We start from the raw sequence: 9,169 nt of genomic DNA, 5'->3' as shown, positions 1-9,169 counted from the left end.
TCTCTCTCTCTCTCTATTCATCCACCTGCAATGTCACAATGTTGGTGTGATTTCTGAAATGTGTGAAAGTATGAGGTGTCGTGTACAGTATAATATAATATGATGATATCCCTTAATTAATATATATATATAGGTAAACTACGATTTACAATAATTAACGCATGTTCGCTGAGGATCGGTTACATCTATCGTGGTCTTTGACCGTTGCTAGTGGGGTCCTGAAGGGGGGGGGGGGCAATGGGGTTGCGTTGCGTCGGACGTAACATCCTTATTCATCAACGATATGGATAAAACTTAAAGTTTACAAAATAGAGGATTTTTGAGAGATGATACTCAAATATACCTCGACTGTCCACCATCTGAACTAAGATTTGGTCTTGAGAAATTAGCGTGTAATATAAATACTATATTTAGTTTTGCCGCAAAGAACAACTTCTCACTGAATCTGTCTAAAACGAAAAACATGATCATGAAGACTGGAGTAAAAGTGGCCAAACGTTTATGGGAAAGTGCTGAAATTGTCGGAAAATCGTAGGATATATGTAGTTCAAAGATTGACCACAAGCATCGCTCTAGTTAAATGCGACCGACGTGAAGTGATTGTTTTCATACCTATAGGAAATTGTAATGTTAAATGGGTTCAGAATGATTGTGAATACTCTTAACAAGAGAATCAAATCAAGCCATACTTGCCTCAGATCTATGTTACAATATTATGGAAATTGAATAACAAAATAGCTAAAATTCCCCTTGCCCTATTATTTTCACGAGAAACATTACGCAAATGTAATCGGTCTCTACGAACACCTAGCTCTTCCATAGCATAAATTAGAAATAAGACATTAATGAATATGGCGTAGTAAGTCCATGGGAACGATCCATGTACGGGATGTTCCCACTAATATCACCAGTGAATGTAAGAGAGAGTGTTGTCCAGTTTAGCGAAAACCAGAGAACCTTAGGACCGGAATCAACCAATTCGGCATTTTTACATCCCTTCTTTAGGTCCAGACACTCTTCGAGGTTGGATAGGCATTAGAAGACAGTCAGTCTACTTAGAAGCATCCTCAAAACCATTCACATTTTCATTCTCATTTAAATTTTGAGTCGTATACGAACTTAGTGTGAAGCGAGCCGTATAGAGTCAAGATACCCAGGGTCTATCTTGCCTTCTTCACCTTAGGGCCGAGCAATTTTGTCCCCGTTACGAAAACTCAGTGTTCTTGTATCATAGTGACCACTCCACTAGTGCCAGTGCCTATCTTAGCGGCCGGGACAAGGATCACCAATTTGGCTATTGGGTTGATTACATTCCTTGGATCTCATCTCAACCAACTCAAAGTATCTCTCTTTTCCCTCTCCCCATATCCCCTCCTGCCTGTTCCTCCCTCCACCTCTCTCTCTCCCTCCCTCACTATCGCTTCAGCCACTGACATTGTACCATCCTTCTCATTTTCGGACGTCTCTCAAAACGACTTAATGGAAGTTATTGCTCTTTCATCGAGCAACTCGCTCTCCAGTGGTTCAGACGGTATCCCATTCCTCTGTATAAACCATGGTCTGCCTCTTATCTCGTCGGTTCTTTGTGATCTCTTTAACGCTTCTCTCTGCTGCTCTCACTTTCTATCTGCTTGAAAACGAGCCTTTATCAGACCGCTCTCAAAGATCAGGACCCCTCTCTCGCCCTTTGACACACGCCCGATTGTTAATCTTCCCGGGATGTCAAAAATACTAGAACGTATTGTTCACCAGCAGATTTGCCACTTTGTAACCAACAATGACCTTCTCGATGCAAGTTAGGTTATAGGTCCGGCTTTAGCACATAATCAGTGCTGTTAAGAGTTTGCGATGACATCCGTAAGGGCATTGATGATAAAGAGGGATATTGATGATAAATGATCACACATCACCTATCCTTGTCCTCTTCGACTTCAGCAAGGCGTTTGATACAGTCTCTCACGTTCGGTTGTTCTCCAACTCAACCCTTACCTGGTTCTACTCATACCTTACTGGCCGCACCCAAGTGATCTTTGATGATCGCAACAGTATCTCGCAGTGGCAAACGGTAACATCTGGTGTACCGCAAGGTTTTGTACTAGGTCCAATGCTTTTCTCTCTCTTTATCAACGACATCAATTCTTGCCTTAAATACTCCAGTCACATGATATTTGCCGCTGTAACGTAGATCTATCTCCATTGTCCACCGAGATTGCTGCAACAGGGTCTTGATCGCATTGCTTCCGATGCTTCAGCTATCTTTAATTAGACCAATACTAACGGGCTTAAGTTCAATATCTCAAAATATAAAGTTATGATTTTGGGCAGCGGCGCGTATATTTGCTCTTTTGACGCCCGTCTTCTTCCACCTCTCGTAGTCAATAGAGTTATTTTACCGTATGTTAGCGAAGCGTAGTAGTATAAGTTGGAGAATTCTGGACCAGGATTTTACGTTCGATTCTAGGAATTGCACACGATCGAGAACATTCTAGAAGCTTCTAGAACCTTCTAAAAGCTTGGACGGTGCGTGTCCGTGCTAAGTCGCGGAGGATCGCTTTCAGAGCCGACGGTCCTCTCGCGGGACGTTTTGGTGGAGCCCCTTGTCCCCCACGTCGGGGAGCCTTCAAGAAGCTTCGATGGAACACCCTTTCTCTCTCCCCGACCCGTCTAGATTTCAGACGGCAGTTTTCAGTCGGTTTCACCTTGAACGTTATCTCGCAGAATTGCGGATCGAGGATACAGCAGCATCGATTCCTGGAAATTTTTTCGGCTTCTCGTCAGCTATTCGATTCCAGGAAGCCTCCGTGCAGATTCGTGCAGGTTTCGAACGGCAGCCCCCGACCCGAAGCTTTAGATGACTCCCCCGACCCCCATGCAGACTTCAGGCGGCAGCTGGACACTATTTTGATATTGCTATTCAGGGTATCGAATTAGTCGCAGAAGATAAGCGACCCTGTATGCATTTCCGAATGCGCAATTCGGGTAAGTGTTTTATCGCTTGAACCGATGCAAAACAATTCCAGGGAAACCTTGAAACCTTCGTATAAAAGACCCTTCGATGATGCGCAGCGATCATTGTTATTTAAACGCTGAGGTACATTATTGGTGTCAACAAGATGAATTCTGCAAAGTGTAAAAAGTTAATAGAGATTATGGGAGAAGCATATAAACTTCTGCAGAAGGGATCATCGATTGCAGAAATTGAAAAATGGACGAAATTTGGCACTCAAAATATTAGACTTTCGTGTTACATAGGCCGTAGTAGCTATCGAGGCCTTTAAATTTCATAACAAAAATTTAGAAGTAACCAAAAGAAAAGGAACGACCACAGGTCACGTGAATAATATTTGAGTGAATTCCGAGCGGTAAGAATACACTCAATGGTGGGTTCGCTGCTCGTTTAAGGTGTTGAAACACGCCTTGCTATTCCAACATGGACAGATATTCCCTGAAATGTTTAATGATGGGTAATAGATATTTAAAACGCGAGTAAAATGTGAATTTGCGATATATTTTTACAAATGATTTGCTAGTTTCCAATTAATTGTTGTTGTATACAGTGTTTCAGTTATGAGAAATACTGGGATAAAAATTGTGACATTGGATTACAAAACAAGTGGTTGCGGAGTTCTTCATCATCGCTGCTTAGATCTCTAAACAGCTGTCGTATGCGGATATTGATGAACAGACCCTTTTCAGTTTGGGTGCGTCTATTAGCTTTCCGGATTTTGGTGGTTTGAGTTCCTCGTCCCTTACTGGGTGCGTTCGTTAGGTCCAATGTTCAGAGCCTAGCGGTTCGTACGGTTCCAATTCTATGTTCCATCTCCCAAGTACCTCGTTCTTTAGTTTGGAGGACGATGGTCCGGTATCCTTCTCTTGGTTCTGTGATAGTTCCCGTAGTTCTTTTGGTAACCATTTTGTCTATACTTGTCTATTTAGTCTATACTTGTTTTAAGCTTGATTGCGACTGAAGTGGATGGACAAGATTTGGCATTGTGTGCTATTTTGCTTACAATATTGAATTATTGTTGACGGAGGTGTTTGATGCCATGAGTTAAAGAGTCGGCGGATATGTTACTTGTGGAATTCGCGGCGGTTTTTCAATGGGTTGATGTATAATTGTTATTTATGGCTTATTTTTAGCAATGTTCATGATTCTGGATCGATTTTTTGACAAAGCTCGCAGGTTTTTATTTATCGAAGTGTTTGACTTTAATTTTTCCTTTGTCGGTTCTTATTACTGCGTCGTTTAGGTCTAATAACTGTAAGATTTAGTAAGGGCCTTCATAATGTGGATCGAATTTGTGACATCTTAGTTGCTTTAAAACGTATACCCTATCTCCTGGATTAAATTTCATTGGTTTTATTTTCTTGTATCGTTCTTTTGTCTTTTCTTTGGTCTGGATTAACGTATTGCGAGCAATGTTTCTGATTTTGGCCAGATGGGTGATTAGTTCTACTAAGTAGTCACCGTATGTTTTTAGATTATTCATGTCCGGATACGATGAAGGTATTCTTGCAGGTTTTCCAAAGATGAGTTCGTAGGGAGTGAAATGCGTTGCTTCGTGTACCGAGGTATTATATGAAAACATTGCGAATGGTAGTAGTAAATGCGACGTAGTGGCTAGGAACAAGTGTCCAGCGTCTAACGCATAGCTACGGTGCGCCCTTTTCGCACAGCATGAGTGGGGACGAGACGGCAATAAGTCCCACAGTTGCACTCGGGAGCTTGGTGGGGCATTGACGCTAGCTAGCCGAGATGACACCATTATGAAGTGTTGAAGTTACGTTTCTATTGCGCAGGCAGAAAGGTGTAAGTTTCATGACTTCATATAAGATTATGCCCTTTTGAAGCGCCCTAGAAAAACAGGTGTCTGTGATTATTGAATGGGTTTCCCACGTATATGAAATTGTTGGTGGCCCTTAAAAGGGCCGGTCAGCGAACCTGGCAGAGCGCACCATTATGCGGACATTAATAGTTCGTGCAGAAATTGCCGCGATCGATTACTTGGTTCTACCGACTAGGGATCGAACCGACCAAATTTTCCAAAAACGTAGAATCGTGCCGAAGCTCGTCCCAAATGTTTTAGACATGGCTGAGAATAGATGTCTTCGTCCTCTTCCTTTCGGGCGACCATCTCTTAGTCATCGCGGCCCAAACATTTTCAATTATGTTTAGGTCGGGTGACTTTGCAGGCCATTGCACCAACTGAATTTCGGGGTGCGCCGAGAACCAATCACGTGTTTTGCGTGAGGTATGACACGCGGCGTTATCTTGAACCAAGCGAATATACTCCGCAGAGTCCATACGTGGAGACATCTCGACCAATTCACCGATAACGTGACCGCTGATCCATCCCCACACTCAACACGATATACGTCCGCTGGAATCATGCGGAACAACGTATCTCGGGTCCAGCCAGTTATCGGTTGGTCGCCATACGTGAACACGATGATCAGCAGACGACACGAAGACTTTTTCGTCTGTCCATATTGTAACTTCCCAGGTTTCACGAGGTGTCAGCAACTCCTGCAACGCGAACGCGACGCGGTCCTCTCCATGTCGGGGAAGCATCGAAAATTTGCGAGCTGGACGACGACAATGATACCCAGCTTCTCGTAATCTTCCGCCTAAGTCGTTTTTCACGGTCTCCGATTTCCAACACGATGATCGTGCAGAGCATGATCTCCACCGCGACGATACCTCTCAATCGTCATGCCTGTCTTATAATAGTTTTAACGTATTAATTGAATATTAATAGCCTGGCTTCAAGGAAGGGAATTCTTGAATTTCGAATTTCAAATATGGCTGCAGTTTTCACCAAATATGAAGTTCGCGGTTTCCGAATGCCACCGAATACTCCCGGACATAATCGAATATGCCCGAGTCTTCCCGAATGATTCCGAACGCGGTTGAAAGTACACGTTACAAGACGCTGCTCCGTGTTAGCGTACTTTTAGCTAAAAGCGGCTTAAAAGCGAGTTCTGAATACGGTCACTAACAACTCGGTGCAGTCACTTTTAACTAATAGTGTCTCTGTTAGTGACCTTAAGAGCGAGTTCTGAATACGGTCACTAACAACTCGGTGCAGTCACTTTTAACTAATAGTGTCTCTGTTAGTGACCTTAAGAGCGAGTTCTGAATACGGTCACTAACAACTCGGTGCAGTCACTTTTAACTAATAGTGTCTCTGTTAGTGACCTTAAGAGCGAGTTCTGAATACGGGCTTAAGAGTTCGCTCGTTAGGTGCACTACCGAAAGTCCCATTAGCTCCTTCTCGTTTTTTCGCAGGGTACTAGCTGTTCTCGTCATAGAGCGTTAGTCTGAGAGAGAGAGAGAGAGAGAGCAAGAGCGTGCGCCCGGACACGAGCGGTCCCCCACCAAGCTCCCTATTGCGCATGAGGGGCCTTGTCGGCATCTCGCTTACACTCGTGCTGTGCAACAAGGACGCACTGAGCAACACTCTGGTGTCTCGCTCGCACCGTAGCGCTTTCTGCGTTGCACGCACAGGCCAAGATACGTGAGTAGGCGCCGCCCAATCTCCTTTCTTACCTCACCGCACGGCGTCTACCGCTGTCACCATTATTGTGGTTCAGTGTACTATAACGTGGCGTCCGTGGGACGGCCAGTTACATAAAGCATAGGCGCACGGAGAGCCGTGCCGCCGACGAAAGCCGGCAAGAGAATGCCTACGACGACGGAGGTTCGTGGCAAGAGGAAGCCGGGGAGAGAAACCGGCACAGCCGAGCCAGTAGATCGGGCAGGTTCGGGTAAGATCGGCGCCGCCCGGAGACTGGCGGGCTCTGAGCGCCGAAAAGCGAGGAGCGGACCGAGGCGAGAGTAAGCGCACGAGTTCAGGCGAACTCGGGATTCTTCGGGAATCCTCGGACCGGGGCCGAAAGGGGGGTCACTTCGTTTTGAACCGCGGAACGTGAATACCGAAAACCGGCGGATAAGGTATCACGATTTTTTGGTTTTAGTGTGGTGAGAGTGTGTGAGATTTGCATGACCTTTTGGTCAACATGGCTTTTCCCCGGACGTGATATGGGAAATTGGATCTATCGACGAAGTCGGCGGTCCTACGGAACTCGAATTGACACAGGGAGGAAACGGCCGACGAGGAGGAAAATAGCCAACCACCACCACCCGAGCGACGAGGAAGAAAGGTACGGTGCACCGGAAGAATCGGTAAGTGGGTCATTCTGTTCTAACTGTTACTTTTTTGATTAAACATTTGTCAGTTCTATAATTTAACTTTTTTTTTATGCATATTATTATTCTATTTTATTGTAAAAATGAAAGTCCGAAAGGATTTTGCTACAACTTTAAAATATCGAGAATGAGAATTAAATTTCAAATTTTTCTTGCTACGGTAGTGACTCATTTATCCACGGTACTGACATAAAATAAATTTAGTAGATATTCTTTAGAAAAATTATTAAATTTATCTACGAATTGTATTATAACATTTTTAAACTTTTTTGTTCTAATTAATTAACACTTCAATAATGATTAGTAATTCATTTTCAACAAATGATAATACATTATAATTTATATAAAATATTAATCAACTGAAACCTAACACATACTACTTTACGAAAATACTACTTTCTACTACTTACATACTAGTTTCATCACAGCATTTTTTGAGTTTTTAATCTTCTACGTAGTGATACAGTCTGAGTTTTTGCTGAATAATCACTAGCAACATCTTTATCGTTTCCAACTTTATCGTTTAAAGAGTAATCAATTCTTCCCATAGAAATGTGTTTACATAAATTTCCATTAGAGCAATCAAAGCAACTTAATGAATTGAATAAAATACAATTATGCTGTAATTTATTCCATGAGTATTGATGTACTTTCATAGTACCTACGAAAGGCATGAAATTATTTGGTAATATTGCATCAATGTTCAATATTTCCTCTTCTGTAACACAATCAATATTAACAGATTTAACACGATTACGGACAATTGATAGCAAATAGTCAAAATTTGATATATCTGAGCCATATTTCACTTGGTCATCTGCTAACTTTTTTATGTAGCCTCCGATTCCATCAGCAGAACTTTTTCCATGGCCAGCCTCACTAAAGTTATATGTAATATCTTCTAACTGAGTATAACACTGAGGCAAGTACTGTTTGTCGTGCAGGGCGTTATTACAGGTCTAACAAAGTTAATCTCCTACGCTACGCGTGAAAGTTTATATTTATTTTTGTTCTGGGTAAGTTCTTGACTGCCGTCCTATACAGGCCCGGTCCTTTGGATTGCCGTTAGGTGAAGGAATTGGTGTATGGTCTATTTAAATCAAAGGTGCAGTAATCCCAATGAAATGATTCGAATATATTGTTAAAACCTAATTTTACTTATATGTTAGTTATTAAATAGAAATAAAGAAAGTGCCCGATGGTCTTACAGCTAGGTTTACAATGATCTCGTAATGCCGTGCCCACACTCACTCCTGCATACTCACTCTCGTACGTTCATTCGGCGTGCAACACTGAATGCCGACGCTGCCTTGGTATTCGCAATTCTTCTTCACACGACTCGAGATCCTTCACTTTTAGTAATCACTTAAACTACACAACAGTATTGTTCGTGGCAAAAATCAGAATACTACATCTAAACTCACATTGATTAATACGCTACGCGTGCAACTCGTAGGGCTCGATACGTCTTAATCGACTTACATACGGAACTCCCGTGAGAATGATAGCCGCCGCGCGATTCAATTTGTGAGGAGCTATTCCAGCCCGAACTATGCGCTCTGGTGTGTATCTGGAGACTAATTTGCCTTCTATGATCCATCCTACTTTCTGCTGAAAGTAGGTGGACAGGTAGGGGCAAATCTTACTAATTCAGCGGTTTTACCCGCTCGCGTGAATCCTGGGATTTTCAATTCACACGTTTAGGCACGTTTTTGGCGTGATAATACCGGAAGCTAACTCCCTCACATATTGCTGGAGTCGGTATCTCCAAAATCGCGTGGTTTTTCTGTTGCATCATCGTTCGTATATATGTGTGTGCGAGACCCAAATTCAAAAAGGCACGGCACGTGACAGCATCCCCTCCTTAAGTATCGACGCCCTCGTCGATTCGATCGCCTTTGGCAAGCAATCCAACGACGCCTCGATGCCCTAGGGCCACGTATTGTAAAGATTTTGACA

The sequence above is a fragment of the Cephus cinctus genome, unplaced genomic scaffold, assembly GCF_000341935.2.
Source record: "Cephus cinctus unplaced genomic scaffold, Ccin1 Ccin1_scaffold0272, whole genome shotgun sequence".
In the NCBI taxonomy this organism is placed as follows: domain Eukaryota; kingdom Metazoa; phylum Arthropoda; class Insecta; order Hymenoptera; family Cephidae; genus Cephus; species Cephus cinctus.
The sequence above is the reverse complement of the archived record's forward strand: the minus strand, read 5'-3'. Positions refer to the sequence as shown.